Source organism: Aplidium turbinatum, chromosome 5 (assembly GCF_918807975.1).
Source record: "Aplidium turbinatum chromosome 5, kaAplTurb1.1, whole genome shotgun sequence".
Taxonomy (NCBI): Eukaryota; Metazoa; Chordata; class Ascidiacea; order Aplousobranchia; family Polyclinidae; genus Aplidium; species Aplidium turbinatum.
The window spans coordinates 11,823,327-11,829,888 of record NC_137476.1 but is presented as its reverse complement, the minus strand read 5'-3'; the positions used below and the strand labels follow the sequence as shown (position 1 = coordinate 11,829,888).

General features: G+C 37.5%; 1 long non-coding RNA gene across 1 annotated transcript; it reads right to left on the bottom strand.

The window, feature by feature from the left end:
• Positions 1-3,947: 3,947 nt before the first annotated feature.
• On the bottom strand, positions 3,948-5,840 carry LOC145769974 (uncharacterized). The gene is made up of 4 exons (XR_014289120.1): positions 5,692-5,840; positions 5,336-5,516; positions 4,823-4,975; positions 3,948-4,081 (listed from the first exon to the last, which is right to left on the bottom strand). It is a non-coding gene; the product is annotated as an uncharacterized LOC145769974 (long non-coding RNA).
• Between the last annotated feature and the right edge of the window lie 722 nt (positions 5,841-6,562).

Genomic DNA, 6,562 nt, shown 5'->3' with positions numbered 1-6,562 from the left:
CTTTTCAAGCCTATAACAAAACAAATATATACTAAAGAATCATACAGTATCACAGCAAAAATATGGTCAAATCTAAACATTTGAGAAAGTACCGTAATTAACTAGCTCACACAAAATAATAACTGGAAAATTACACAGCACAATTACCATGTTTAATTGTTTATGTTTATCTGAAACATTTTTCTTTGCATACTTCACAAAAACGTTGTTTCAATATTAAACCTCATGTTAGAGATGCAGCGAACCCAAAATTTTTATCCGCACACCGCACCGCAACTGACTCATCTATCCGCGCACCGCACCGCACACCGCAATTTATCTGGAACTTTGACACTGCACCGCACCGCACACCGCAAATTACAAAATTAAAAAAAAATATTTTAACGAGTTATTGTTTAGAAAGTCAATTGTAGGAAAAAGCATCCATGGCATATAACTGGTAACCTAGTACCAATACAGTTGTGCACTAATTGGCCAGGCTAACCAGATCATATTCTCTTATCAGCAATGCATCTAAGTTCTAAGACATAATACAAACTAAGACAAATAGAATGTTCCTGGATCCAGTATCAGGACTTTTGAACACTTTTTGTAAGCAATAATGCAATTATAATGCCAGTGGCTATATGAACTACACACACAAGAGTAAAACTTATAGCCTGAACTCACTGGGCTAACTGATATAGTAAATAATGCGGTAGTTGCGCTAGGCCTATAGCCTGGTAACTGAGCTTATCAGCTAGGCTACTAACCAAAAACATTCGTACAGCTTCCCTGACAAGCAAGCCCTAAAACCCTGTCAACTGCAAGCCATTTGCAATTTGCATTTGCATAGCTTTCCATCTTAGGGTTTCCGAAGGGAAAAATAACTGATCCGTGTTTCCAATTTAAATTTGAAGTTTCATAGCTGATTCTTGAAAAGTTGAAAGTTTACGTTTACGAAAGTTTAATTTCTTGAAAGTTTACGTTTACGAAAAATTAATTTCTTGAAAGTTTACGCGGCAAGCGGCGCGGCGCGGCTTTGTCATTTCAACCTTCCACGCGGCGCGGCGCGGCACGCGGCGAAAAAGTCAAAAGCGGCCGCGTACGCGGCGCGGCTTGCATCACTACCTCATGTTGTATATGATTTTCAGTAAAAGGCAAGCAAATCTGGTTTGGTTATAGCAGAAATGCTCAATGCTGACATTAAAAATCAAATGGCACGATAATATGTAAGTAGATTTGGGGTTGATACCCAGTCGGGTCATGACAAAAGTCTTTCACACATTTCACCAAATTGCATTTCTGGTTAGCCTTTTGTATTGAAGAAATAAATGTAGGATATGTAACACTGTAGTTGTTTCTGCCTGTAGTGTATATGGCTGTGCTAAACAACTCGCTTTGTAAAGGGTGCAACCTAATTCGTACCATGAACAATTCGTACCGTCAGTTCGTACCTTGAAAAGATCGAGAGAAAAAATTAAAAAAAGCCGAAGTCGCTGATTGCAGTTTCCGTAAACATTTTAAAAGGGTTAGGGCAGTGGTCTCCAACCTGTGGGTCGCGACCCCAAGTGGGGTCGCCTTAACTTTTCCTGGGGTCGCCACAACTCACCATAGGCTATTCAATTTGTTACCGTTTCAATTCATTACCGAAAAAAAGACTGATACTTTTTTGTTCTAGTTCGCAACCTTTGCCTGTGTTTTGGAGTACATCTTGCTACCTCGTGTCACAAATAAACCATTGTGGTGCAATAATAAAAAACGGAATAGTTGCGACAAGTAGGACAGAGCAAAAGCATTTGCGATGCTAGTTTAGACTAACTTTTTATTATTCAAGGTGACTCCAGAACGAGCGAATAGTTATTTTTGCAAGTGTAGTGTGCAACACTTCATCGGCTGTTTATGGTTTGCTTTGCAGCTAGTAATGGTAATTTGTAGCTAGTAAGTATAGCTAAATATTATGCAAAAATGGCAGCAAAAAAATACCAGAAAAATATCATATGACGAGGCTTTTTTAAAACTTGGTTTCACTGAATTTAATGGCAAACCAAAGTGTGTAATCTGTCTTAAAGTTTAGCGGGTTTAACATAATGTATTAAACACAAAACAAAATATATAACATCATAACTCACGTTTTCGACACGTAGGTGTGTCCTCATCAGGGATTCAATTTGCAATATATGTAAATGAAAAATTGTAAGATAAATTTGACATTGCACTACAACTGTAACGACACTCTGGATTGAAAAGCACCTTTTCAGTCCAGAGTGTCGTTACAGACAGTGCAAAGTCAAATTTTTCTTACGATTTTGGGAAAAACAAAATGGGGTCGCATGTAAATGTTGAAAATCATTTTCATGTAATTTGGGGTCGCTTCTTAAAAAGGTTGGAGACCACTGGGTTAGGGTATCGATTAGCGGTATCCGCAAACAAACCAACTGAAAAGATCGAGAAAAAAATAGAACATTGCTGTTCGCAGTTTCCGTTTTTCCGCAAAGATTTTGAAATTTCCGGTACGGTAATGATCCTAGAGTTTGCCAAAGTTGCTGATCGCAGTTTCCCAAACATTTTAAAAGGGTGAGGGACGGTTGATCGGAGTTTCCACAAACATTTTAAAAGGGTTAGGGTGTTTCCGCAAACAAACAAACTCAAAAAATCGAGAGAAAAAATAGAACAAAGCCGAAGTCGTTGATCGCAGTTTCCGTTTTTCCGCAGTTTTCGCAAACATTTTAAAATTTCCGGTAATGATCCTAAGAGTTTGCCGAAGTCGCTGATTGCAGTTTCCGCAAACATTTTAAAAGAGTTAGGGTTGATCGGAGTTTCCGCAAAAATTTTAAAAGAGTTAGGGGTTAGGGTTGATCGGAGTTTCTGCAAACATTTTAAAATTTCTGGTAATGATCCTAAGAGTTTTTGTTTGTTGGCGGAAAATTTTAAAATGTTTGAGGAAACTGCGATCAGCGACTTCAGCTTTTTTTATTTTTTTCTCCCGATCTTTTCAAGGTACGAACTGACGGTATGAATTGTTTATGGTACGAATTAGGTTGCATCCCTTTGTAAAGCCATTTAGAGCAATGCACATTTTTTATATCTAGATTTTAGAGCATGATATAAAACCACACCATGTACTTTTAGACTTCTGTAATGGTTACCGGAGGCGCATTCGTTCAGCGCTGCACCCTAGTGAACCAAAACTAATTGCGCGCTTTCAAATCAGTTGTTTCAAAAACTACAATATGATATACAGTATAAGCAGAAAGTCGGAGAATAAAGTTTTCTAATTAAAAAGTTTAGCTTAAAGTTTTAAACTTTAATGAAAATTTTACAGTTTTAAAGGAAATTGAAAAAGCTTTGCAGAGAAGTAAGCTACTTTTTCTTGAAGTTTGTGCTTTGTGGAAACGTTGGCTAGCCTACTTCTCAATGTGGTAGCCACTTTAAAGGGGCAGTAAACCCCAAACCATACTTTTCGATTTTTTTGTTTGTAAGTGCTGTAGACATGTATAATAAGTAGTTGTCGTTGAAATTTTCCCTTAATTTCATTGCGTTTCCTTTGTAGGGCCGTTTTAGTTAGCCCTTAGTTTCAGAGCGACGCGTGCTCACTGAACCGTGCGATAATCACGTGTGACGTCATGAGAGTACTAGCCGATCTTATGTTTGCGCAAGATGCATTGTAAGCAAGTGTTCGTAGTGTCGTTTCCAACAAATACAATGAACTACATGTATTTATGTCGATTGTAAGCGGCTTAGTAGTTGATAAAATGAACACTGAAAGTAACTACCTTTCGACAAGTACCATATTAGTTTGTAAAGAACTAGGTCAAGAAGATTCTTAAGACCTCTAGTATAGCTTACTGTACTGTCTGTACATGTACAAAATTCACTCTCTTTGTGCACACGGAAAAGCTTTTTTCAAAGCAGACTTTGAATTCTGACTTTTTATTTCAAATCAGGATATTTAAATCCAACATATTCGCCGCTATCTTGATTTGAAAATTTCGACCTAATTGCAGAAACGACGCATGACGGCAGAGGCACACGGATTGAACGTCCAAGGTAACCTCAGATCCAGCGAACAAACTGTCTATAGGCAATGTGCCTATAACGTCTGTAAAAACAATTTTTGGTTACATTTACTCTTGTTACGGTAACTCCTTCAAATTCAAAACAACTTTTTAAATGGCCGCGAGTGTTGTATGTGCCGATTCGATGGGAGACGGCCCTGGCCGCAAATTTTTTCTTGACTTGGCAATGGGAAGCATGTACATGGTACTCTGTACAGCCAAATACAACTTGTATTGTTTCAGTGAAATTGTTTTCAGTGAAATAGCTTAGCATCAATAAATCATCATTACGTTGTTGCTTTCTGGGCGAAGTTGGCCTGTTTACGAGCAGTTTTGAGAAAAGTACACATAATAGCAAATCAGTCGCTTTTTTACATTGATTCAACGTCTGCAGACGTTGAATCAATGTAAAAAGGACTGATTTGTTATCTGGGTATGTTCACACTGAAACGACCATTTATTAGGTTTAAATGAAGTAAGAGACGAAGTACATCTGCAAAACACAAGCCAACAATATAAAACGAACCAATTAAATCAGTCTCACACGATCAGAACTTAAAGTAACAAAAGTCCCTTTTACTGAACACAGCAAGAAAAGCTCTTATGAAAATGGGCTTGCAGAGAAAACAATCAATGGAAAGCGCGCCGAGCAGAGAAACTATAACGTACAAACACACATAAAATAAACGTAAATTTGTTATATGACACACTGGCTTTCAATGAGACATGTACAAGAAGCTGGATTTGCTAGCTAAAGTATAAAATGTACTGGTTGAAGTCCATACCTGAAGAAGTTGCAAATCCACTATTTTATTCAATCTTGTGTCCATGATCGTGTATGTGCTGTGCTTCCCACAATGTCCAGGAGAATCTACCCTTCCATCTCCTGCTAACATGAGGTCAATACCATCACCTTCCAATTGTTGAAGTACAGTGTTCTGCTCAATGACATATCAAAAATTCTTATCAATGACACTATTTTAAAGAAAAGATTGAACACTTCCGTTTACAGTATGTGTGTGTTTCCATACATCAGGAAGCATTCATAAAATATCTATAACAGATATATCATTGTTTAAAAACTTCTATTTGAATAAGTTTATACTGATGAAGCTACACTTGTGTAGCGAAAGCTCTGTATTTAAATGAACCGATTCTTCTGATTTGGTGTGATATTGTTTACTTTATTTAAAATGTTTTGTCACACCGTGCATCCCAGTGGATCATCAGTTAAATTATAGGACAATTTGATGAAAAGTTTAGGAACGAAGTTTTGTTTTGGAATTTTACAAACTCACCCCAGCTTTTCACTACGTTCATTGGTAGAAACCTCCGAAATTGCATTTATTGAGAAATTTGGATAGTGCATTTCATTATCTTCAAAAGATATGTCTTGCAAAGCCATTCTTGCTTTTTTGGGAGTCGAAGTAAGGTAATCTGGTGGAATTCATTTTCTTTCTTGCAAGTTGCAGGTCACACCTACAGATTGTGTTAATACCAGGGCATTAGCCTGAGTTATTGCAATAAACATATTCCAAACCAAGCAAAGCAACTTTTACAGTATTATTTGGCATCACTTCTCTTTCCAAAGCTATTAAAATGTACACTACTGTTATTTCATAATATGTCATATTATAGAGTCAAAGTTTCTTACCTTTCGCCGCACTCATTGGCTTCAAGGCAGCTTGGCATCCTTTTGAGGAACAAGCACGGAAATCTAACACGTCATATTGTGTTACAGCATCACAAGTAACCATTTCTGTTTGGCATGACTTCGGCTTTTTTAAAATATTTTCTCTCGATCTTTTCAGTGTACGAATTGGGGGTAGGAATTGTTCAGGGTACGAATTTGGGTGCATCCCAAGCCAGTAACTGAAAAAGAAAACAACAATGTATATATGAAGGAACATTTTTTGTTAATGCACTTGGTGAATTATACATGGGACGTTCTAAAAGCGCATGTAGCTGGGAATCACTATACCAGCAGGCAGCATACATATTGTAAACTTATGGAAAACAATTTCTCAAGGATGCTATTCGCTACTTATGTACGGTACTTTATAACAAACATGTAGTAGGCCTAATATAATTGTTAGCTTAAAATTACCTCAAGAACTTGCCGCTTCCTAGCAGCCGGTCGCATGGATAAAGTGGAATTTTGTTGTGGAGTTGTCTCTCCACTGGACTTTGAATCCAACGGTTGCAAAGTTGTTGAAATGTTTTTGTTGGGAAAAATTGAAGGGCATGCATTAAAGGGGCAGTAAACCCCAAACCATACTTTTCGATTTTTTTCTTTGTAAGTGCTCTAGAGATGTATAATAAGTGGTTGTCGTTGAAATTTTTCCTTAATTTCATTGCGTTTCCTTTGTAGGGCCGTTTTAGTTAGCCCTTAAGTTTCAGAGCGACGCGTGCTCACTGAATCGTGCCATAATCGGACGTGACGTCATAACGGTACAAGCTGCTCGTATGTTCACGCAAGATGCATTTGAAATGCAGAGTAAGAGATCGCTTATGGTGTCGTTTCC